At 36.7% G+C, this 27,682-nt stretch overlaps 2 long non-coding RNA genes across 2 annotated transcripts; one reads left to right on the top strand and one right to left on the bottom strand.

The window, feature by feature from the left end:
* The first annotated feature begins 324 nt into the window (after window positions 1-324).
* On the top strand, window positions 325-22,601 carry LOC123867309. Its single transcript, XR_006796382.1, has 3 exons — window positions 325-334; window positions 9,933-9,938; window positions 22,542-22,601. It is a non-coding gene; the product is annotated as an uncharacterized LOC123867309 (long non-coding RNA).
* LOC123867308 lies at window positions 4,696-27,177 on the bottom strand. The gene is made up of 3 exons (XR_006796381.1): window positions 27,163-27,177; window positions 16,511-16,517; window positions 4,696-4,762 (listed from the first exon to the last, which is right to left on the bottom strand). It is a non-coding gene; the product is annotated as an uncharacterized LOC123867308 (long non-coding RNA).
* Window positions 27,178-27,682: the final 505 nt, after the last annotated feature.

The following is a 27,682-nucleotide window of genomic DNA, read 5'->3' as shown; positions in this document are numbered from 1 at the left end:
TACTGTGATTTATTCAATTATTCAACACAAAAATTATGCTTTTTCGTAATGAAAGGTTTTGGTTCGTGTCGTGTCAGCGAAGGTTAATTTCAACAGAGCTTATAGAGTGAAGACATTATATTACTCTCTCCAAAATGAAATGAAATGAATCCCGTATTATTGAGACTTCTACTGTTTCATTATAAATTAGATTCGTCGCGCTAGCAAGCTACTTTTCTAAAGAGATTTTTTGTCACGGTGATATTAGATATAAATTCAATCTATCTCGTAGATTTAATATTGTCTTCGCGTCTCATTCTTCAATAGGTTTATAACATAAATTTATTTTTAAAAAGTTCAAGCAAGATACGCTATTATTTCATGGAATGCATACAAGAATATTTTTTACTATCAACCGTCTGTTACTTCGCTTGGCGAAATTATAAACCCTACCGACCCTATTCCTTGTTAAATCATAAATAAACTTCTAATCTGTAAGTACAAAATTTTCAGCTTTCTGGGTCCAGGGTTTGGGCTTAATGAGTCAGTCCTTGAGGCAGCATTTTTCTTGACAATGAGTAATGTAAAAATAAAATAATTAAGAAAATTAAAGACAAGATTAAAATGAAATTATCGAAAATATTATACATGATTTATCTCTATATTGTCAAAAATAACGACCTGTATACAATATACATATACACATTAGATGCGCACTTGGAACTAAAATGGTGTTCTTTGAAGCTGCCAAAATTAATAAGGTACTGGCTATTAAGTTATTAGTATAATAAACCATTTAATTAGAGAATTAGTGCCAATAAAACAGCAATTGAAAAAAAATTGTATTATATTGTATTTATTTATTAGGACATCAGAAAATTATAATATCAATACATTCTTAAATCTATATATACACACACACACACACACATTATTAGATATATAAACTATTAATTAGATATCACAACTTATGCCAAAAGAAATTAAAAATAATAATTATTAAACAATCAAAAAGTTTACAATGTACAAAAATGTCTTAAAATAAAATAAAAATACTAATTAGTCATAAATCATAATTAATAATAAAAAAAGGTGAATAGTGACTACATGTAATACTTATTATGTAATATGTAATATGAATCAATTTATGAACTTAACAACTTGAAATGTATTTTTTCTATGAAGCAGTGAAAATTAGTAGGTAAAACAAATACACAATATAAACTTGTAAACAAAAGCGAGTTGCAGTCTGGGAAGGTTTTTGTTTGGAATGACCCGTCTAGTGGGATCTACAGAGGTCGTTGGTCTAGAACTATTACAATTTATTACCATAACCTACTACAATATATTATTAAGCCTCTTATTGCCCATTATTTACGAACTAACACCGCAAGGATCTTAATTAAAGAAAACTTTAATATCAATTTGGTAAAGCCATCAATTACTGTTGCTTTTAATTAAACGAACAAGTTACTTAGTTTTCACCTGTGTTAATTTAAACTTTGATTGAGTTTCGTACCAAAATAATTATCATAACAAATCAGTTTTGTTGTGATATTTTAACCTCGAACTCAAAATAATTATCTCAACATTTAATTTATCTCTACAGCTGAATGGTTGCGGACTGAATTCTGAAAGGTCGCCGGTTCAAACATCACCCGTTGTGGTGTACTGTCGTACCATACAAGCTTTACGCTTAGTTGGAGGGGAAAGGGGAATATTGGTCAAAAAGTAGTTATTATATTCAAATAGTTATTTGAGACTTAATCGGCGTGGATTTAAATTCTTAAAAATTCAGTCGGAATATTTGAAAATTAAACGAACACTTACCTACCTTTTTTTATTGTTCGAAAACCTGAGTACAAGTACTTCTGCATATTACAATGGTACATCTTATATCATAATATTACATAGTATTAATTAATTCAGACATTTATTAATTTTATATTTAAGTATTTTTAACATTTGTGAAAATCTGTATCCTTTACATTGTAAAATTTTGGATAGCGCTGTAAAGAAACACATGTAATTTCACCAACTCGCTGTAGCCTTAGGTGTTCTGTGTGATTTATATTACTTATTATAATAAATGAAAAACCTAAGGTGGCAAAAAAAAAAATTCAGACATTATTAATATGTGAATTGCCTCAGCCGGGAATCGAACCCCATGCCTTCCATTTATAAGACCATATCACCACTGCGCCAAAGAGATGATCTACCTATATTTCTCTATTGTTGGAAGCATTGAAACTTTGCAACGTACTCGTACCTACGCAAACTTTGTGCATGTTTTATTATCTGTGCCCGCCCCCGCCCTCCAGCACAACTACTTTAATTATATTAAACTTTTAACTGTCTCTGTTGGTTTCGTTATAATTCGGAAGTACTAAACTTTAATATACGCTCATAAACGTATATACGACTGCTGTATTAAAACTTCAGCTTCAGGTTATAGTTTCTAAATAAACTGACAGACATACCTACAGACAAATAGAAAAACACGAAAAATTATAAAGGTTTCCAAACCATAATCCCTTCCTTTTGGCTTTGCCGTAGTCAGGTAAAAATGACTCGGCTCACTGAAAAATATGTACTTATGTAATCAAAGTAGCTAATTATGTAATCAAATAAAAGTAAACAATTACGTGGAAGTGTGTGGTACTTAAAGAGTGAAGAACGCACTAACTCGCAATGGCAACCCCGCCAAATGCGTGTTCACGTCACCAACACATCCGGTATAATGAGTAGGTATACTGGAATAACCATTAATGGCCACGGCCATAAATCACTTCGCTTCGTGATGCCACATAAATTATTATTATACTCCAGTGATTATAATTTATTATTTTATTGGTGGTTAACTCGTCGCCGTCGACATCAACCGATAGGTGTTTGCTGCTGGACATTGGTCCATTGGTTTTGTGGTTTACAATAAAATCGTAGTGTGGGACGACCTCCAATCCCCTGGCCTAACAACCTTAGGAAGGTAGCAGGAAGTGAATGGATGAGGAAGGCGGAGGATCGTGTGTGGTGGCGCGCTCTTGGGAAAGCCTATGTCCAGCAGTGGACGCAAACAGGCTGGTTGATTAAAATTGGTTGAATAAAAGTAGGTATATTCATTCATTGGTTTCTTGTAGGTATTACATTGCCGCAAACTGTGGTATTTGACCCCAAAACCTGGTCAAAAATATTTCATGCTTCTTACTACTACAAATGTGTATTCCAGTACTATTAAAAATCAATTTTTGGATGTGTCTATACAGGCGCTAGCTGAGTCCAGCGGCTCTCAGCGATATAATTGATTTCGTCCGTCCATCTGGCGGAGAGTCTTCGAACGCTGTTTTTTCATCGTTCGCGTGGATGTAGGTTTTTAAAAATCCCGTGGGAACTCTTTGATTTTCCGGGATAAAAGTAGCCTATGTGCTAATTCAGAGTAAAATGTATCTCCATTCCAAATTTCAGCCCAATCCGTCCAGTAGTTTTTGCGTGAAGGAGTAACAAACATACATGCACACATACTTTCGCCTTTATAATATTAGTGTGATAGTGTGATGTCACACCTCTTCTAGCGTACTTGTACATGTCCATTTCAGTGCTGTATACACATAGGAATGTATTCCTAAATCAAATCAACAGAAACAATAGCCTATAAAGCGAGTTTAGGTTTCGTGTCGCCCCAGTCCGCCGACACGAAACCTAAACGTTCTTAATAAGCAATCAGCAAAACAATTCCCCGACGATTGCTATCTCTATTAGCTCTCGAGATATAAATAAAGGGTGGATAAAGACGTCACTAGTATTATCTTCCGGGTATCTGAGGAAATTTATCCAAAACGCTAGAGAACGGGGCACAATAGCAACAGCCCAAGCATAATCAAAGCGACAAAGCGTTGCAAAAACCGCTATGAGGATGCGTCCGCACTCATTATACTCGGAATGCAAGCTTGTAGATTAGGTTCAAGATAACGTTATATCAGGGACTAAAGGTATTGTTGAAATATGGGACCTAGTTTGTTGATCGTAAGATAATAATTTTATTAATAGTTTGTTTTCTTGTATAAAATTGTCATACGTCATTGATATATTACGTTTAATAATATTTTCATATCCGTTATGCTAGCCCGGCCGTCTTGTATTAAATGTGAGAATCATGGCGCTATGAATTCGGAGTTTGTGTGGAGGACTAACAGGATATTGTCAACAGAATATTGGATACCTTCAAAGCGAGAGCGGTTATTCTAGAGAGTTTAAGTAGGATTAATACGGAGCTAAGATATAGACAGGACGTGATATTATTTTGTCGTACGGATCTCCTTAGTCTTAAAACGTGCGATAATTGTAAATCATCATTATTAACATCTGTTTTTAAGTCCCGACCCAAAAAGAGGGGTGTTATAAGTTTGACGTGCGTATCTGTGTATCTGTTTATCTGTGTGTGGCATCGTAGCGCCAAAACGAATGAACCGATTTTAATTTAGTTTTTTTTTTTGTTTAAAAGGTGGCTTGATCGAGTGTTCTTAGCTATAATCCAAGAAAATCGGTTCAGCCATTTAAAAAGTTGTCGGCTCTTTTCTAGTTACTGTAACCTTCACTTATCGGGTGTGTTATACATTTTTAATTTACACTTGTTACAAAACCTTTTTTTACATTGTTAGCTCCCGAGAGGGTCCCGCAAGCTCTCCCATTATAAAACCTTAGTTTTTTATGTTTAACTAGTTTGTGATTGCTTGGTGACTCAAAATGGTAAACGCCCATTGAGATTTTTTCCTCTATCATTTCTATACTAACTTCTTTCCGTGTATAGGGTATATATCCCATAATTTCCTACATTAATATAATAATATATTTTGTCTTACGTAGTGTATCGGTCACGGCGATCGGTTCACTAATTGTGATAATGTGTCACGGATTGTGTGGTGAAATAACACCGCGGGGATGCCTAATGGACCCGCCTGATCCAATAATCACTACTCATAACTATAAATGCGAAAGTGTGTTTGTTTGTTAATTTGTCCTTCAATCACGCCGCAATGGAACAAAGGATTTTTACATGGATATAGTTAAATACTTGAAAAGTGACCTAGGCTACTTTTTATCACGGATAATAATCAAAGAGTTCTCACGGGGTTTTAAAAACCTAAATCCACGCGGTTGAAGACATCAGCTACGAGTAGTAGGGCATTAGCTAGTTATATTATAAGATCCAGTGGCATGTCGCTGTTGGTTGTTCTGGTGAAATGAAAGCTTTATGGAATTTGCAGCCTGTAATTTGTACTGTTAATATATATTTTGTCTTACAAAGTGTCTGTGGTAGTGTGGTCAAGGCAATCGATTCACTAATTGTGATAATGTATCACGGATTGTGTGGTGAAATCACACCGCGGGGATGCCTAATGGACCCGCCTAATCTAATAATGATCATTTATAATTTTATCTAATGCTCTCGTATTGGAATTGTATTTCTGAATTTAATGTGTTTTCATTTACATGTGTAGTTTTCGATGTTAATTAACGTTATCAAGACCTATTTCTATCATCATGGGTTGGCTAAAAACTGCTACACGCCTTCCAAAGTGAGCAAGCTTCCATCTTATACTGCATTATCACTCAACACCAGGTGAGATTGTAGTCAACGTTTAAGTTCGACGTTGACGAATGAGAACAAAAAAAAATATCATCATCACGATCAACACTTTGCCGGCTCACTACTAAGCGCAGGTCTCCTCTCAGAATCAGAAACGTTTAGCGTGGCACGGTCTGCCACGCTAACCCAGTGCGGATTAGCAGACATCACACACCTTTGAGAACATTATGGAGAACTTTCAGGCATGCAGGTTTCGTCACGATGTTTTCCTTCACTGTTAAAGCACTTAATATATTGCTCAAAATGCACACAACCTAAAAGTCAAAGGTGGGAATCGAACCTCCGACCTGCTGAATAGGAGGCGTACGTCTTAACTACGGGGCCATCACAGTTTTAGATAGAGAAGTATGAGATCTTGATAAAATTAATAGACACCATAGTCTACGATGGAAGCAGGCTAACTTGGGAGGGTTATGTCACTTTTATAAAACCCATAAGTACCTACCTCTGATCAGTTTCTACGCAGTATCGTACCGGAATGCTACATCGCTTGGCACGGCTTTGCCAGTAGGGTGGTAACTAGCCATGGCAGTAGCCTCCCACCAAACCAGACCAAAATATAGAAATTATAAATTGCCCCTGCCGGGAATCAAACCTGTGACCTCTCACTTATAAGATCACAACACTCACTGAGCCAGAGGTCATCAAAACTACTGTAATAAGTATTTTAACCCTTTTACAATTTAGATACCTTCCCGGTTAATAAAGCTACATATTGTAGAACAAAATATTCGTTAACAGCTTGTTAATTGAATTATGACCGTACCTAACACAGATGAGTTTACTTAATTAATGTTTCAATTTTGTTTATAGTTATTAGTTATACTAGGTTGCGGTTATATCGTAACTGATGAAAATTAAGAGGCTTTGAATTATTTTGATATACTCATACGGCTTTCAAATAATAGGGACTAATTAATTGATTTATTAATTACGTATCTAATAGGTGCTTAACGATGAGGGATTTCGTTATTCACCTGAACAGTTCGAATTACCTATTTACTACGTAGAGTATTGCCGGATTGCTTGCCGGCTCTTCTTCGTAGAATCTTCTTTCCTAACTAGTCGTACAGTCAGGGGCACTAGTTGTGTTTTGCTTTTGTATGCCGCTACATAATAAAGCTAGATTTTATCAATGTACAACGGATTAATATCAATATCCTCGCATCCGAATGTGTGCTCCAATCTAATTTAATTTAGTAATAACGCTCGATACATATTATTACGCATAGGAAACCAATTATCAGCTTGTGGATGCAATCCGTGCTTTGTTGTTACGAATATTAATCAAGCCATACAAACTGATTCAGTGCATTGTTAATGCGAATGGGTGATTGATGAATTTACCTTGTGCATTGACGGGTTGACGCCTTGAGCGGTTTCTAGACGGGCTATAAAATTGCATCTTGCTGTTTAAATATTTCTAACTCAGTTAAGATGAACAGTCTTGCACTAGGAAAGGTAATATGGAAAAGGAAATTATGGTTAATAAGATGGGTTACCGCTAAGTACCAATTTGTAGCAGTAATAACATTATGCTATACAAAACTTAAAATAATCACACGAATATTAAGCCGAAAGTTTGTGTGTATGTGTGTATGGTTGTTACTCTTTCACACAAAAACTACTGGACGGATTTTCTTGAAAGGAATGAAGATAGATTATACTTTTTATCCCGGGAAATCAATGAGTACCTACGGGATTTAAAAAAAATTATATCGTCGCGGGCATCAGCTAGTAAGTAATAAATTATCATCATCAATATTATAAATGGATAAACGTCTACAGCTGGACACAGGTCTCTCTTAGCGACCTCCACAAACGACTTTCTTGTGCCACCAGAATCTAACGGCTCCCTATGACTCGTTTGATGTCGTCTTTCCACCTAGTGGGGGCGTCTTCCAACAATATGTATGGGACCCAATCGGTTTTTCAAACCTGCCCATTGACACTCAGCTTCAAAACCCGTTGAACTGTATCGACTTCTCTGGTTCTCCTACGGATTTCCTTATTACTGGTTTGACCTTGTAGATAACATTGAAGTTTTGAATGTTAATGGCTAATTATTATGAATGTGTAAGTAAATAATTAAAATTAATTATAACAAAGCCAAATTAGTGGACATGAAAATACATAATAGAGAATGTTTTAGTGATACTCATGTTCCCGAAAAACATTTGAAGTAGGTAGGTAAAATCTTCACACAAACACTAGCAATGAATTGTTGATCGATAAATCAAAATGGTGGTTGTTAACAGACTCCCTATTTTCCTGAACGCTTCGTCCGAGTACAATACCATTAATAATTTAACAATGGCTGCCAAAGAGATGCCATATACTAGAGGCTGTAATATCTTTCAAAACAGCCTCAAACGGATTGCGATGAATCCTGTCGTACTTTTCGACAGTTAATTAATTGGCGCTTAGTCTGATTTTATTATGTCTGTCAACAATCTATAATATATGTATATTATATGTATAAGAGAAAAGCTGACTCACTGATTGATTGACTGATCAACGCACAACTCAAACTAATGGACGGATCGGGCTGAAATTCGGCATGCAGACAGCTATTATGACGTAAACATCCGCCAAGAAAGGATTTTTGGAAATTCAACCCCTAAGTAGGTAAAATAGGGGGTTGAAATTTGTGTAGTCCACTCGGGACTAAGCTAGTGATGCTATAATATGGGATCTATTTATAACATGACACAACACGATATTTGGCCACAACTTTTATGTGCATTTCAACTAAACAGCTATTATATTTGAAACTTTGTCCGCGTGGACTACACACATTTCAAACCCCTATTTTACCCCCTTGGGAGTTGAATTTTCAAATTCATTTCTTAGCGAATGTCTTCGTCATGACAGCTGCATTTCAACCCGATCCGTTTAGTAATTTGAGCTGTGCGTTAATAACTCAGTTAGTTATTCAGTCAACTTTTCATTTAATATATTTAGGTAATTGATTAGTATGGGTCGATTTTTGATGCCAGATGTATGAGGTCTGCATCTCTATGGTCTAGGTATATAGCTCAATGTTGGTAGTGTACCGACAGTGGAGGCTTTACATCATCACGGGACCGATACGAGCACTTTCGTAAAAGCACACAAATAGAAAAAAAGTAGTAAAGTAAGTACCTTTTAGGAAAAGATGGCAAAAACGGCAGGTTCCATTTTTGTTTTCTACTTTAAATACTCAATACTAGCTGTGCTCAAAGGTATTAACTAACGCCACTTGTCTTGTAGTTGATAGTAATTTTTAAAAGAATGTTAGCCAGGTTAATCATTACTAACATTCCTTATTCCCTCCAAATAAGCGAAAAGCTTGTGCTAGGAGTTCTGTATGATAGTAGTGCAACAGCGTACCTAGTTCGCGACAGATCGACATGGCAATCGGAGTGGGGATGACCCGCACAGCCTCCGCGCTAACCCGATGCGGGAAAGCGTAGCGAATGATCAAAATTCAGGCATATTACATGTCGAATCGTTACAGTCCGAGTCGTATCGTCGATAGAAAACGTCCGGCCACGTCGTTCACGTTCGCGTTTAAACTTTTATGGACCTCACACGTCAATCACTGCCAGGTTTGAACAGAGGTCTTGCTCATTCTTTATTAACAACGCAATCTATTCATTCGCATTACCGGCTGACCTTTGTGAAGCACGTTTAAATGTTAAAGGTAAGTTTTTAACTGGAACAGCTTGTGCTGTACTTTGATCAGCAGTTGAAAGCAATTACCACCGAATCACACTATCAGACTATCACACTAATATTATAAAGGCGAAACTTTGTGTGTATGTATGTGTGTATGTTTGTTACTGTTCCATGCAAAAATTGCTCGACAGATTTGGCTGAAATTCAGAATGGAGATAGCTTATAACCTGGATTTACACATAGGCTGCTTTTTATCTCGGAAATCGATGAGTTCCAACGGGATTTTTAAAAACCTGTATCCACGGGAACAAAGTCGTGGGCATCAGCTAGTACTTAATAATACGGGAGTGACAGCCCAGTGATTGACATCGGCCATTCGACATTCGAGAGGTTGAGGGTTCGATCCTGGGCCTAAAAAAGGCCGGGAAAACTAAAAAGTTAGAGTCGAATGACTCTAACTTTTTAGGTTTTAAGCAATACGGTATTTGAGTAGGTATGTTAAAAACTTTCTCAGTGATTATTAAATAGAGAGTCTTCCGAAATACGTAAAATCCACGTCCTTTGTTAGTTTTAAATATAATAACAATTTTTAATTGACTATTAAACTAAAAAACCAACGGCCAAGTGCGAGTCAGACTCGCGCACTGAGGGTTCCGTACTCGGATATTTTTTCCAACATTTTGCACAAAATATTATACATAAAAACAAATAAAAATCTGTTTTAGAATATACAAGTAAAACCCTTTCATATGATACCCCACTTCATATTATCTTACGTTGAAAATTGAAACATATTTTAATATTTTTTTTTAATGATGTAACCACAAATTCATGGTTTTGGGATTTATTCCTTTACTTGTGCTATAAGACCTACCTACCTGCCAAATTTCATGATTCTAGGTCGAAGGGAAGTACCCTATAGGTCTTCTTAACAGACAAGACGGACGGACGGACAGACAGACAGACAGACAGAAAGACAAACAACAAAGTGATCTTATAAGGGTTCCGTTTTTCTTTTTGAGGTACGGAACCCTAAAAATTAGGTTGTGTCAGGGATACACCTGACATTTTTAAGGCCACGCTTTCCCACTATCAGCTTTTACTAGACATACTCTATCCTGTGGATATCACTCACATATTATTACTGGTGGTAAAAGAGTCTTAAGCTAGGTTTTGTCTTCAGTAATAGTTCAATGCCAGGGCGGTATATTATTATGCATAGAAGTCATTTTTCAACAAACATTTATTTTGCCAGAGGTTATTGTTAGGATAAAGTGGGGTTATCTACTTGCGCTCTTCAAATCAAAATGATATGGAAATCAGGATATATGATGTTCAAAAGAAGATTTTAACTCAAATATTATGACTGGCCATTTTTTTTTGAATACAATGCTTATGTTATTTGATTATGGTAAACTAGCCGATGCTCGCGGCTTCGCCCGCGTGGATTTAGGTTTTTCGAAATCCCGTGGAAACTCTTTGATTTTCCGGGATAAAAAGTAGCCTATGTGCCCAGGATATTATCTATCTCCATTCCAAAATTCAGCCAAATCCGTCTGGTAGTTTTTGCGTGAAGGAGTAACAAACATACACACACACACACACACACACACACATACAAACTTTCGGCTTTATAATATTAGTGTGATTCTATCGTTGTATTAATCATACGGCTAGTAAATAGCGGTGATAGCCTAGTGGCTAATGGTAGTGGTTAATGGAACTACGTGTTGGGATGTCCACGGTTCGATCTCGGCCAGCAAAACCAGAATTGGGAAACCAAAGAAGTTTGGGTTTAATGAAAACTACCATAACCCTTCCAGGTTAACCTGCTTCTATCTTTGAATGCATCATCACTTACCACCAGGTGAGATTGCAGTCAAGGGCTAACATGTATCTCATTTAAAAAACCTAGGTACTGCTTATAGTTAAGCGTAAGTTAAAGTTAAAAAAGTTACAGTTAAAAAAATCTGTGTGGTGTGTAAATCACACAATAGCACCAAAAATGGTCAAGTGCGGGTTGAACTTGCACACGAAGTGTTCCGTACCATCGTACAAGAAATAACACTTTTTATTTTTTTATAATTCTGTGAAAATTTCAACTCTGTACCTGTTAGGTACGGTTCACGAGATACAGCCCGCTGACAGACAGACGGACGGACAGATAGAAAGCGGAGGCTTAGTAATAGGGTCTCGTTGGTACCATTCGGTTTTGGAATCCTAAAAACAGACCCAGCAGAGTTCAGAAACCGGAGATTTTTCACGTCCGTTTTCACACTAACGTACGTAAATCCCCGCTCAGAAAGGATTTTCGGAAATTCCAGGCGAATCCAGGACGGGTCAGAGAGTATCCGAATATAGCGACACTACACTAAAACCTGTGCTGCCGCACTCAAGTCCATCAATCATGTTCGCATTAGCATTGCATTGAATTAGTTTCGCCGACTTGATTTAATATTCGTGACCGCGCTGGCATGTGATATGAGCTTGTAGCCATGTTAGCCTAATGGTTGTGACGTCCTGCTTCTATTCAAAAGGTTAGAGGGTCCAATCCTGAGCACGCATCTGTAAATTTTCGGAATTATGGTGCCTGTTCACTCTTCTTTTTTGGTACCTCTAAAAGAAGAGTGAATACGCACCTTCTAGGCAGGCACGAGTACCTTAGACTGTATACTCCTCTGTTTGCTGAGATTGCAATCAAGCGCAAGTATAAGTTAAAAAAAAAAAAAACTTAAACGGCGAAGAAAAACATCGTGAGGAAACCTGCGTATAAAGGACCCCTGATGGATTTGAAACTAGTCAAACTTATATCGACTAAATACGTGAGTATAGCCGTAACAACCTATACTTATAATGGAAATCACTCACAATAGTTTAATAAACCTGCGTGCCTAAGAGTTTTCCATAATGTTCGCAAAGGTATGTGAAGTCTGCCAATCCATACTAGGCTAGTATGTTCCAATAGTCTAAACCTTACTCATTCTGAGAGGAGGCCCGTACACAGTAGTGGGCCAGCAATGGATTGACCATGATGATAGTGGCACCGAAATCTCTCCTGCCACACTCAAGTCCATCAATCAGTCTCGCATTAGCATTGCATTATTTTTTTTTAATTTAAAAAAGAATATTAGCCATGCTAATCACACTAATATTATAAAGGAGAAAGTTTGTATGTGTGTGTGTGTGTGTGTGTGTATGTTTGTTACTCTTTCACGCAAAAACTACTGAACGGATTTGGCTAAAATTTGGAATGGAGATAAATAATATCCTGGATTAGCACATAGGATACTTTTTATCCCGGAAAATCAAAGAATTCCCACGGGATTTCAAAAAACCCAAATCCACGCGGACGAAGTCGCGGGCATCAGCTAGTCATGACTAAAATTCCCCTTTCCCCTCCAATTAGAACTCCTTCAGATAGACTGCGTAAGCGTAGACGTAGAGCGTACCATTGCGTTGTAGTGTATGGAACTGTATGAAGCAGGGCACACCGCTTGCGTGGCGTGAACGTTCACGTAGACGTAATGCGTGCAGTTACTTCTATGGGTTCACACGCGTCACCACGCACGTGTCACGCGTACGTGCTGCATACGCAATTGGTGTGAATCGGCCATTAAGTGTAAAGCTTGTGCCAGGAATGGGTACGACAATAGTGCAACGAGTGGGGTTTGAACCGCCGACCTTTCGGAATTCAGTCCGCTCCTCAACCATCGCATTGAATCAGTTTTGCCGACTTGATTTAATATTCGCGATCATGCAACCGTAACGTATACTTGATTGTATCTGTGAACGGACGATAATGTTTCCTATGCATGTGAAATGAGCTAATCTTATTGCGATTACAAGAGTAATAGATTAACATGATCTCCGTGGTGCACTGGTGCACTTTGTGGGGTTAGAGGAAGGCTCCAGGTTCAACTCTCGGCCCCATGGAAATTAAATTATAGAGATAATAATAGGTTTTTATCTATTATTAGGTATCCCCTTTGTATGACATGTTGTGTAATTGTAATTTTTTTTGACTGTTTTATAATTTTGAAGACTTTGTAATTTTATTGTAAGCACGTTTTACATTAATTTAACATTAATATCAAATATTAATACACCATTAATTTATCGGCAACAGTTATATGCGATATTCTATTCTAATTTTATGTCATTTGCATTCTCAAGTACACAGCTATAATTTTTTTATTAAATATAAACTCATGGCCGGCCCACTATGAGTCTCCTGTCAGGATGAGAAAGATAGTCTGCTATGCAGGTCAAGTGTGCTTTGGTACACTCCTTTGAGAATATTATGGAGAACTGTCTGGCATACAGCTGTTGTCCCCGCGAGTTTCCTTCACCGATCTATTTAGTCGGATACGCCGTTATATAACACGTCGACCTCCGCTATTCTTTGTGGATATACCGAAACAATGAAAATGAGGCATCTCCGAAGCCTACCCATAAACTATATCCATTCAAACTCCATCACAACTATCAGCACCCTGCTATTACAAGTTGGAACGAATTCGACCGCGAGCCATTACAATTTTATCCCTCTCCCCTGGGTGGTGTTGGATTTCATAACTTTGATAACACTATCATAAGCTATTACAACTTGCGTTTCCATCAAATTGAGGGTAGATTAAAATGAGCAATTCGAAAAGGCTATAAAATGCATCGTTTTTTATCAAAAAATTGTTTGATGTAATATTTCTTTATTGTTTACTTTATGCTAAGTGCCAACTGGATCCTATAATGTCCCGTCCCGGCCACACTAACGGCCAACAACTCGATGTTCAACGGCGTTTCCGTGTAGCCACGATCAACTTACAACGCTATACATAATGCCGTTTGGCGTTACACGATTTTTACCCCAATTTAATTGGCATTAGACGTTTAAGTGTGGCCTCTCAGTTCAACGCGTTGATTATCACAATAATTATGGCGTTGTTGGGCATTGACGTTAACCTTAATGCAACCGCACATTACTTAGCCGCCTTGACCGTCTGTCTGTCCATCCAACTGTCAGTCAGCAGCCCGGAGGCGGTGACGGACATGGTGAAGATGATGGTTTTTCTCATTTTACTCACTGGAATAAACATAACGTCCGAAAGAAAGCCTCGCTTCAAAAAGATGGACTTCACACCTTATTTATGAAAAAATAACTCACACAGAAGAATAAGAATTTATTTTCTAAGAAATATCAGTAAGGACATACCTTCATAACTTACATTTTCTTTTCCTTCATAAATTAAATTTCAAGTAAAACAAATAGCACGCGCCCTCAATAAATATGAGAATGTCTCTAGTGATACGAAGAGCTGCCCGTCACACGCATATACCTGCTTCAAGAGAAAATAGTTTTAGGGTTCCTCAAAACCGATTTATATGATCTGCTCAAAAATATGGAGAAAAGTGTGAAGTCGTAGTTTTTAAGCTTCCGTACCTCCAAAGGATGAATGGAACCCTTATCGGATAATTCGTTGTAGATGTCTGTCAAGAGTCAAGACCTTTTTACTCAGGAAGGCGTAGGGTATCAACTTGAAATCAATATGAAATAATAATAATTCATTATTATTATTACATATTCATGAATTATTATTAATAATATATTTTACAATCCCTTGAAGCTAATAATCAAACTTCTACGTCAACTCGGTCAAAAGATACGGCCGTTTATATATGTCTCATATTTTGACACACTAACTAGGGAATCAAAAGCTGAAGGTTTCCGTTGACCTAGAATCACGAAATTTGGCTAATCCATACTATATACTATATAATATTATAAATGCGAAAGTGTGTCTGTCTGTCTGTTTATCTGTCTGCTACGTTTTCACGGCCCAACCGCTGAACCGATTTTGATGAAATTTGGTACAGACATGGGCTACATCCCGGGGAAGGACATAGGCTACCTAAAGAGTTCCTGTGGGATTTTAAAAACCGAAATCCACGCGGTCGAAGCCGCGGGCATCCTCTAGTGTATAATCGATTCCTTATAGTCACTATACATGGTGTAACATGAACGCTAGCAAAAACGAAGACCGAAAACCTTTGGGTCTCAAAAAGGTATGTTTAAAATAATTAAAACTACGGAACCTGCAAACGGCAAACTGACTTTCTTTTAAGTAGTACAATTATTACGTGCGTTATTCAGAAGAGTTTTCTATGAAACATGATATAAAATCAATAAACACTTGTTACATGATATATCGTTATTGTGACCATTAAAATGTCCTATTTATTCTGTACGGGAAAATAATAACCGGTTTCGTAGTCGTAGTTCTGCTTGAACCACCGAATTCAGAAAAGAAATAAAAGCGGTAAGGGAACATCTCATAGATGTCTAGTAAAACATCAATGGAATCATGAAACCTTCCGCTATAAGTAGTTTGACTGTTGCGAGGCGTAATAGTGGAGATCCAGCGCTGTTAAACTCACTCATACTGGGAATTACATTTAGATAGTTTTGTCTCCTTCAGTTTGTCGCTTGTTTGAGAACATAGATATCGACTTTATATTTTTTCCTGGATTATTTTTTACCCGACTGCGGCAAAGCCAAAAGGAAGGGTTATGATTTAAGCAGTCTATGTATGTATGTATGTGTGTATGTATGTTTGTATCCAGATTCTGTGTGTTCCACCGTAGCGTCTAAGCTACTGGGCCGGTTTTGAACTAACTATAATCAAACTAACGGATGTTACATGAGAAAAAGTGGAGGTGTCCAAAAGTTTTTCTTTGCTATTGTATCGAGTGGGATGTCAAATGAAAGAGGAGAAAATTCTTAGATCATGAGTATAAATGTACAACAACATTAAAATATATTAAGATACAGAAAAACAATTTTACTATAGTATTTCAACGTTTATTAAGACGATTGCAGTCGGATTTTAGTTTTAAACTTTATCTTGTTACGTATTGAAAATGTTACAATAATAACTTAAAGCTAGTCTTATTTAATTATTCTACAAATAGACTTCTATAATTCTAGACTTAAAAATATAAATACGCCTATTCACCTAACACCATAACACGAACAAATAAAGTGCACTTTTTTATAAAAACAGTCGTATTTTTAAAGATTTAGCATCGCATTATTTTGAATGCTACAAGTATGATAGTTGTAATACTATTAATTGTATTACTATTGATTATTTCTGTATTAACAACATCAGATACCATTTCTATTACTTTTAGAATTCTGTGGCTTAAACGAGACGATGCTATGCATTGTACAAACTTCCTGAACAAAATGCTAAAATTAAATGTTTATGGTGACTTGTTGTTCTATTTCCATGTTATTTTATTTGCGTAGAGAAAATTGTTAGGAAAAAGTTTTGTGATTTCTGCATTTTATGCCCCATAAATCACAATTGGGGACGTTGGGGTCCCAAGGTGTGGGAATAGCCATCTCGAACCGGAAAACGCAACTTTAAGAGGGGTCTCTCCGTCACTCGCTCCATACAAACGTAGTTCCAATTTCATTTGAATATTAAGCAAACAAAGTCCATGAAATTTTGCAGACATATTCTAGAAACTAATATCTGTGCCTGTAGTGTTTTAGATTTTTCTAAAAATATGTAGTTTTAAAATTACAGGGGCTCAAAGATTTGTATTTGAATTTTTATGACCGCGTAACTTTGAGACCGAATATTTTAACAGAAATCTGGAAAACCACAGATATTAGTTTCTAAAATACGAGTATATCTGCAAAATTTCATGGACTTTGGTTGCTTAATATTCAAATGAAATTGGAACTACGTTTGTATGGAGCGAGTGATGGAGAAACCCCTCTTAAGGACCTGGAGAGTAACATTAGGCTACTTTCTATCCCGGGAAATCAAAGAGTTCCCACGGGATTTCAAAAACATAAATCCACGCGGACGAAGCCGCTAGTCGTCAGTAGGTATGAAGTTGATGTTTAGTTTTGCACTCAAAAAAAATATTTGAAAAACTTCAACCAGGTACCTACGCAATTCCGCACGCGCAAAGTTAAAAGCTTTTTCGTAACGGATAAAATAAGTCGTACCGCTTAAAAACATCATTCATGTACGCGAGAATTTATCATAAAAATTCAAATATTTCCACATTTTCGCCATTTTCTTTGCGAGGATAAGAAAATCCTTTGCCTCGCAATGCATAATCCCCCGACTAACAGCAAATCTGGAGCAATGGCCTAGAAAATTCAATTACGGCGGTCGCGACTCACGCATTCTAATGTACGTTGCCGTCGCCTGTTACAAAATCTAATCAAAGTTTATGGTTAGCTTTGGGTTTTTGCCGTTTTACCTTTGGTATACGGTCAGGATTTGAACACAAGCGTAGCGGGCTGCTGTCGCCAGGTCGCTCGACTACGAGAAAACGACAGCTACAGAGTAACTATCGCAATCACCTATGATTGGTTGACGCTCGTTCACTATTGGCTACAATGCATTGCATGCAATCATACCGGTGTCATTATAAAAATGATTGAATTTAATTGGAACATGCTTCATTGTACACCATCATAAAAATAAACACAAAAGTAAAACATTAGATAACATAAAGTAGCAACAAGTGTAAATTAAAAATTTATAACACCCCCGACAAGTGAAGATTACAGTAATAACTAGAAAAGAGCTGCTAACTTCAAACGGCTGAACCGTTTTTCTTGGATTATAGCTAAGAACACTCTCGATAAAGCAACCTTCAAACAAAAAAAACTAAACCAAAATCGGTTCATTAGTTTAGGAGCTACGATGCCATAGACAGATACATAAATACACAGATACACACGTCAAACTTATAACACCCCCCTTTTTGGGTCGGGGGTTGAAAAATAACATATAAAGTACAAAAAGATTATCTGCCCGCTGCTCTTATGCCCTAAGGTCTGCATGTTATACTTTATGCTAAATCACCGAGGCCAATATACCTCTGAATTACATTTATTGTCCAACTTAAAATATACAAGGTGTTCCATTCCGACTCAATCCAGTTACGAGCACTCACGTAAAGTCACGTGACGTGGCCAATTTAGTTTTGAACGTTTTCGTAGTCAATTAAAATCTTATGGTTTCGAATTAAATTTATATTGTTTTGACTTCAAATACCTTGTATACCTTCTCGTCCTTGAATATTCCTGGTACTTAAATTAATTATTAATTCAGAAATGTTCACAGAATGTGTATTTATATTGCCGCTATAACAAAAGTAATAAAAAATTTAAAATGGCCACATTGTAATTTTTTTAAGTAAGTACATAATCTTGTACGATGATATGGATCTTGGCCGGTTTTTTTACTCGGATATAATTATAGACCTGACGAGTTAGCTACTTTTTATATAATGGAAAATGAAAAATTACCTACCATCAAGATTTTGAAAACCCGAATCGTAGTCGCGGGCATCATTTAGTGATCAATGAAAACCTGAAAATATAAATATCAAGAATATTTTAGCATTGAACTTATATAATAACTTAATATAAGTTTTTGGAAAAAGCCATAATATTTTGATTTACAACGAAAATCAAATCCTCAGTCAAATCGAAGACATGACGAGTGCCACTGTTTTACCATTCCTATGGGATTTTTAAAAACTTAATTCCACACGGATAAGTTTTTAAAATTTTCCAAAAATCCACAGCATGTTGATGGCGCCATACGCAATTTTTTTTTACTAAACAGATGGACGAAGTAATGTTTTTATGTCAGACAAACACGCATTTACTTTCCATACCTTATTTAATAAAGAAACATGCAGTTTATATAGGGCAAAAATATACCGGAGAATTCAAACTATGCGGACACGCATTCCCAAGAAAGAACTAACCGGATAAACCACGTGATGGCATAGTGTTTCTTTCATTCAAAAACATCTCTTATCTTCAAGATCACAGAGTTTAAATTTATTTATAAGCGGACATTTTTCACTGATCACCGTAAACACTGCAGTAATTTGCGTTAAAGCTTCAAACGATTATAGGATGTAAGAAGAAAGAAATAAAGATTAATATTGCTTGGTTGAAATAGCATTCTTGGGTGTATCGCTAGGGGGACTGTATATAAAACATAGTTAATAAAGGAAGGTCGGGATCCGGTCAGGTTCGTTTTGGCAGAGAATTATGGAATAAAAGGCGGCGGCCTGGAACTAAGAGATGTTATGTTTTCTTTTGGCAACCTTTTGATGCTTTCTTATCGTTTGTTAGCACGTTTCTTACGAGGAGCTAGTCTTACAATATAGTTTTTCCTACCACATATTTTACCTAACAATAATGTCCTCTTTACCGAATTTTAGGCTACAGCGACCAATTTTCACAGAAACACATCTGCGCGAGAGATATTAAAGTACACAAATGTTTGTTCAAACACAGATGCACTCTTATTCACATAGTCCAATGAGACGGGAATCCGATACGACTGGAGAAAGATCAGGCGCAGAAGCTTTCATCGGCAGGAGGCTTCGGCCGTCGCTTTGACAAAGCCGTGCTGCCAAGCGATTTAGCGCTCCAGTACGATGCTGCGTAGAAATCGATAAGGGGTATGGGTTTAATAAAACTGCCATACCCCATTCAGCACACTTTCAAGGCGATTCACACCAAGCACGTACACGTGACACGTGCGTAGTGACGCGCGTGAATCCGTAGACATAACTGCACGCATTACGTCTACGCGAACGTTCACGCAAAGCAAAGCGGTATGCCATGTCTCATACAGTTCCATACATTACAACGCAATGGTACGTGCTACGTCTACGCTTACGCGACGCATACGCGGCCTATGTGGCCGGCGCGGCGCTTTCATCTTAAACGGCATCATCACTTACCACCAGGTGAGATCGCAGTCACGGGCTAATTTGTAAAGGAATTTTAAAATTCAACGATAGTTTTACGTGCTTTCCGAGGCATGGGCTGAAACTTTATCGCCTTCCTAACGCTCCATCTTAGGCTGCATCATCACTTGGTAGTAGGTCTGATTGCAGCCAAGCGCTTGTCTGTAAATAAATTAAAAAACTCTGGGCTAGTAACTACTAAAAATTTATGACACAATTCAAACGTATCCTTAATTATTTTTGGTTCGACCTAAAAATCGAACCCTAGACCTTGTCATCCGCATTTGAAAATGCTAACCAATAGACCAATGAGCCAGTTTTCATGTAATAGCAATTACGTAATGAGGACAGACGGTCGCGTAGGTAGCAAGCATAAAGTAGGGATAAGTATAAGCCTACGTTTACGAAAATAAATAAGAAGGTTAACTTTCTTCGGGTCTATTTTCGAAAACACTTTGATATTTCTCTCTTGTGCTTAACCTTCTAAGTTCTATTATAAAGATTTATTAATAGGGTTAAACTTATCTATTTTCGAAAACACTTTGATATTGCTGTCCTACGTTTAACCTAAAGTTCAATTACTAACGGCTAGCTAATTCCCGCGACTTCGTAACCATGGATTCAGGTTTTTAAAAATCCCATGGGAACTCTTTAATTTTCCGAGATTAAAGTAACATACTCCTATGTGACTCTCAAGGTCTTTAATTATACTCGTTGGTCTGTTGCGACGTGATTGGAGGACAAATTTACAAACCAATAAACCAACAAACAAACACACTTTCGCATTTATAATATGGGTAGTGCTTTAATAGGGTAAGTAGTAACTATTTAAAATAAGTAAAGGAAAACGTCGTGAGGAAACCTCCATGCCTGAAAGTTCTCCATACTCAAAAACGTGTGTGAGGTCCAGTTCGGTTGTCTATCCGAGCGACTGGCTAGAGTAATCGTTTGTCGTACACTCGCTCAGCGACAAAACTATCCGAACTAACTTGTTCGCTAACTGCTTTCTTGTTTTTAACCCGAGAAGTATACAAATAATTATCATTATGATGAATGTCTATTGTAAGAAAAGCTGTATAATCATATTATGCTGTTATTCATAACAAGTTATACTTAATATTCCTTTGTCTTTACTAGAATTCCGTTATACATGTATCCGTGTATTGGTAACATGTACTGAAGTAACGTCTCCTATAACCTATCTACTTGTAACAACATATGCTCACTTAAAGTGCCTTTGAGATGGATACAAGGGTGAATGGATCTCGCTACATACATGCCACCGAGACATAGGACGCAGCCACAAGTATACATTGTCATATCAAGTAGATTGAATTGCTAAGGTTTCGTAGATCAAGCGGAACTTTATTGCCATACTAGATGATACCCGGGACTTAGTCCGTGAGGATTTAGGTTTTTGAAATCCCTTGGGAACTCTTTGATTTTCCGGGATAAAAAGTAGCGTATGTGCTAATCCAGGATATTATCTATCTAAATTCTGAATTTCAGCCAAATCCGTCCAGTGGTTTTTGCGTGAAGGAGTAACAAACATACACACACACACACACAGACACACACACACACACACACATACACACAAACTTTCGCCTTAATAATATTAGTGTGATAGTGTGATGACTAGATGATACCCGTTACTTAGTCCGTGAAGATTAAGGTTTTTGAAAATCTCGAAGGAGTTCTTGGATTTTCTGAGATACTAATACTTAAAAACTAGTTTTTACCTTAATAAAGAAACTTTATTATTATTAAAACGCACATAACTCCTCAAAGTTAGAGGTGTGTGCCCGCAATCGAACCCCCAACCTCCAATTAGGAGGCCAACGTCCTAACCACTAGGCTATCAGAGCTTTGGGACAAGATCCCACTGCCACCTGATCCTTATTTTCTGATAAACAAAATGAGTGAGATAGAGTAGTGATATAACGCTAGTGTATGCTTTTAATTTACGAATATTTGCTAGCTTTTAACTCGGGCCAATTTAAAGGCACGTGAAGACATTATTCACTTTTCTTTATATCTGAGTGCTGAGTTTTATGTATATTCCTAAATATCATAATATATAAATTGTTTATTTTGCGAGCTTTAAAGCTTCTGGCGGAAATAACCGCCGACAGGAAGTGATGGCGGTATAGAATATTAATTATTATTATTAAAGCGCCGGCCACACAGGCCGCGTATGCGTGGCGTAAGCGTAGACGTAGTGCGTACCATTGCGTTGTAATGAATGGAACTGTATGAGACATGTTATACCGCTTGCGTGGCGTAAACGTTCGAGTAGACGTAATGCGTGCAGTTATGTCTGCGGATTCACGCGCGTCACAACGCCTGTCACGTGTACGTACTTGGTGTGAATCGGCTTTAACAATACACTGTCAAACATACATGAAAATCAGCCGTCAGTATTTAAGGTAAGTGAGTAAATTTTTTTGACAAGTGCTTTCAGTAGCTGATACCTATAAATTGGCCCACGGCTCATGCTAGCAGATATGCATACGTTAATCTATACTAATATTATAAAGAGGAAACCTTTGTATTTTTGTATGTTTGTATTGAATAGGCTCAAAAACTACTGGACCGATTTCAAAATTTCTTTTACCATTACTTAGAGGGATTCTTCCGAATCCGTATAGGCTATATTTTATCCCGGAAAATAGATAGGATTTTTCGTGGTAGTGTCCACCCGTGCGAAGCCGGGGCGGGTCGCTAGTAGTTTATACGAGTATACAGTAACACTACTCTATCCCACACGTTTTGTTTCTCAGAGAATAAGTAAGGTCTGGCCGCATTGGGATTTTGATTTAGTTGGTTGAAATTGCGGTTACTCCCTCAAATCAATAACTTTCTCGTTTAGTGCAATAAATTTAAAAAGCTGGACACCCCGTTTATTATAATAAATGTGAACAATTTATTCCACAAAGCTTTGCCTCGGGGACAAGTTAGTTAAAAATAAATCATAGCGAGTTAACAAGCACCCGGAAGAAATTAAAAATTATTATTTTGCTCGCCTTTTATTAGTTGGCCAGTGTTTATAGTGTGATAATCAACTTGGTCACGCGATACGGTTAGCAGTTACTCTTAACTACCTACTAACTAATCGTAATTAACGATAGTTCAGTGCCTCTATTGTAACATGAATACGTATGTAAACGAAACGTTGCATTATTTTTTTATTTGTAACTAACTTATGCACGCGCCTTCGTCTGCGTGTACTACAAACTTCCATTAAAAAAAATCTTTTCTTAAAAGAAACGCCAAGTTTCAAACCAATACGTCCAGTAGTTTGAGCTGTGCGTTGATAGAAACCTTAGTTATTTTATAAAAGCTGAAAGTTTCTCTGCGTATTATCCAATACAGGGAGGAACGATCAACGATAGAGATACTTTCAGCTTTTATTAAATAACGAAGGTCTGGCACTCACTGCCTCTTAGTTCAATAGACCACCAAGTCATTCTTTCCTATGTATTTAGATTTAATAAGTTCGTCATTGTATCCTTAAGATTTGGAAGTCCTAATTTATCGCGGGGAAAATAAACTGTGGATTGCAACACAGTATATAAATCAGGTATACAACAGGTTAGCATGTCAGCGTGCCCATTCACAGACAATTCTCACGCTGAACAGCCAGGCTGATCCTTTGCGCAAAAAAACTTTGTACTTGTATTTACTTAAAAATGGATCTGCAAAATAGTCTCGAAGCAAGTATAATTAAAAAAAAGAGAAATTCAAGAGCCCTACAGCTTTTCGTATAAACTTTAAAGTTCCTATGGTATCTGGTTGTGAAAAATTAGTACCTATACTAAATACAGTTGCTTTCCTTATCCACAGGGATTTTTGTGAGTAGTACAGTACTACTTTTAGACATCGACAACACAATTATTGTGTGTTTAAGTATTATTAGAACAATTCGTAATATATGATTTGCCTAGATTGAGTTCAAAATGAGTTCAACCTCATAATAATGCAGGTAATTTGGGCTTATATGCAAATAGCTTGGATAAGCTTTTCGCAACACAGTCTAGCCGCTTTGAACTCGAGGCGTGTCTAAAGATAAGCCTTTTCCTAATAAAATGAACCTGAATTCGCAATATCGTATCTGAAATTCAAGTTTTACTGAAGTGAAATATCATTTTTACTTCAAACGAGTAGGATAAAAATAACAATTTTGTGGATTAAATAACTTGATAGCAATAATATTCAAAGCGGAAAATCAGAGACAGATTTCTCTTTGCTTTTGTGATTTTAGGGTGCATTCTAATAAAATGCATTTCTTACGCTCTCTTACTTATTTATAATTTTTAATTATGCAGTTATACAGTTACAGTTAAATTAGTATGTGACAGGTACATATTTTGGTCACGTGACCAAGCTAGGCCTGGTATTACAATTCTAACACTGGAATTCATAATCATAATAGGGGCTACTTTAGGAGAACATTCAGGTGGCATGTGTTCAACCTTAATGCATAGCAAAAAGATTGAAAATGACACATATTATCATCTGAATGGTCCTCTAAAGAAACCCCTTCCTTGACTCATCCAATGCCGTTCCAGTGCCGAGTGTGCACCTAGCTTAAAGTTTACGCTGAATATGATTACGACAGGGATTTCAATTGTCAAGGTGACGTCACTGGCGAGACGTACAATTTGACGTATTAAACCTAAGATTAGCTCCCTTATAATTAATTGCAACCGGCAAATGGCAGGACTTTGATATGTCATTATAGGATGGATAATAGATATCATGCAATTCATACATATTGTATGAGAAATTCGATATTACAGAGATGTTTGAATTTTCAATAAGCTTTGACGTGGTTATTAGTCATGATTAGCTAATTCATAATTCACATAATATAATATTTATATAACATCGTCATCAACTGCCAGCTTAATATCAAGCAAGGGTATCTTCTCAGACTGAGAAGGATTTGGCCACCTGTCGCTGTCCTACATTCATACAATACAATTGTATGAATGTCCTACATGTCCTACAAATTGTATGAATGTGGAATTGTATTGTATTGTATTCATACAATTTGAACACCATGCTTTTGTGTTATTTTTTACAGCTCAAACGAACAGAAAACAGCTATCTTTTATCCTTAAAAAGCAAAGAGTCCCCACGGGATTTTCATAAACGTAAATCTACGCGGATGGAAATTAAATATAGCGTAGAATCTAAAAACACTGTCAATATATAAATCAATAGATAAAGCGAAGCGATTTGAGATTACGCATTTAGTATATGGTCTACGCTCATAGCTTGAATAATTATAACAAGTGTAAATTAAAAATTTATAACACCCCCGACAAGTGAAGGTTACAGTAACTAGAAAAGAGCTGATAACTTTCAAACGGCTGAACCGATTTTCTTGGATTATATATAGCTAAGAACACTCTCTATCAAACCACCTTTCAAACAAAAAAAAACTAAATTGAAATCGGTTCATTAGTTTAAGAGCTACGATGCCACAGACAGATACACAGATACACACGTCAAACTTATAACACCCCCCTTTTTGGGTCGGGGTTAAAAATAATTCCCTTAAAATATAAAACTAGATGAAAGCGGATAATATTTTCTCTTTTGTAACAATGTATTTTTAATTTCCACATGTTACACAAGACGTTAAAATGCCGAGCGCGTTGAGGGGATTACAGCGTCTGCGTGCAATCAATTACAAGGAAATTAATCTAAGGTTTAATATGTCAGGTTTCGCTACTCTACTGCGCTATTACTGTGCTGTGACTATAAAAACCCTCTGTTATTTTAACATTCATTTTTTATTGACGCAGACTGTGAAAACAACATCTGAATTAAACTAGAAAATCTCTTTTGTTACAATGTATTTTAAATTCTCCATATGTTACACAAGACTTAACGCTGAATACGTTTAAGGGATCACAGTGTTTCATTATCATCATCGTCAGCAACCGATAGGTATCCACACCTGGACCTAGGTCTCTTGTAGTGACTTCTACACGCCACGGTCTTGCACTACCTGAATCCAGGGGTAACGTTTGCATGCAATCAATTACAGAAAATTAGGTTAAATATTATGTCAAGTTGCACAGCTCTAACTGTACTGTGACAGTTGAAAGCTCTCTGTTGTTATGTATGATTCTAACTTAGAAAAAAAAAATTGGTTGTCTGTAAAGTCGGTTTACTGACGATAGTTGAACGTGACAACAAAGGCCGATTGTGCTTCTTTGTCGCTCGTTCCGCGCTCTCGCTTGCACTTCAAGCCTTACATGGAACGCCTCAGAGCGAGGTAACGCCGCATGAGTCATGTTTTTTCGTGCGTGCAGCCGGCTCTATCGAATTAAAAGACGTTGTCACGTCAAGAATATTTTCTCCTTTGTAACAATGTATTTTTAACTCCCCACATGTTACACAAGACGTTAAAATGCTGCGCACGTTGAGAGGATTACAGAGTTTGCGTGCAATCAATTACAAGGAACAAAAGCTCTCTGTTATTGTAACATTTTTTTATGGATGCAGATTCAGAAAAAATATCTGGTTTAATCTGGAAAATATTTTCTGTTTTGTAACAATGTATTTTTGATCACCACTTGTTACACATTAAAACGCCGAACACGTTGAGGGGATTACATGGTCTGCGTGCAGTCAATTACAAGGAAATTAATCTAAGGTTTAATATTATGTTAGGTGGCACTGCGCTATTACAAGTCTAACTTTTCAGAGTTACGTGCGTTTTAACCATAAAGACTCGAATCGAAGCTCCAATCTCTCGAAAAGAAGACGAACGTCTTAACATTATACTCTATCGATGGAAAGAAGTAAGTAAAGTGCTCTCTCTGTTACAGAATGCCATACAAATGACAGAGACAAAAATCTTAGTGGGCGTTAACAATTTTGAATCACCAATCAATCACAAACGTGTTAAAAAAAAAAAAAACAAAATTCAATTCGAAAATGTTTTAAAAAAACATTCGAAGTTTAATTCCAAAATATAGTTTCGTTTGTGATTGGTGACTCAAAATGCTCACCTACACCTAATGATATTTTTGTCCCTGTCATTTGTATAGGGTTACGTAACAGAGAGAGCGCTATACTAGATTCTTTCCGCAGATAGAGTAAAGGCGGACACCACTATTGGGTCAGCTACTAAATAGAAATACATATAGCTTTTCAACTCAAAGAAACTTTTACAAGACGTGATTTTAAAATAAAAAAAACTTTTCAGCTAAAATTAGATAAATAATTCACTACAATACAGAACAAGTGTAAATTAAAAATTTATAACACCCCCGACAAGTGAAGGTTACTGATAACTAGAAAAGAGCTCATAACTTTCAATCGGCTGAACCGATTTTCCTGAAGTATAGCTAAGAACACTCTCGATCGAGCCACTTTTCAAACAGAAACAACTAAATTAAAATCGGTTCATTAGTTTAGGAGCTAGGATGCCACAGACAGATACACTGATACACACATCAAACTTATAACACCCCTCTTTTTGGGTCGGGGGTTAAAAATATTTCATGACTGCACTCGATAAACGTATGGAATAATTGTATCGACTTACAGGTTATATTTTTCAGCTTAATTAAA

Source organism: Maniola jurtina, chromosome 8 (assembly GCF_905333055.1).
Source record: "Maniola jurtina chromosome 8, ilManJurt1.1, whole genome shotgun sequence".
NCBI classification, from domain to species: Eukaryota; Metazoa; Arthropoda; class Insecta; order Lepidoptera; family Nymphalidae; genus Maniola; species Maniola jurtina.
Note: the sequence above shows the minus strand (reverse complement) of the source record. Positions and strands in the feature narration are given on the sequence as shown.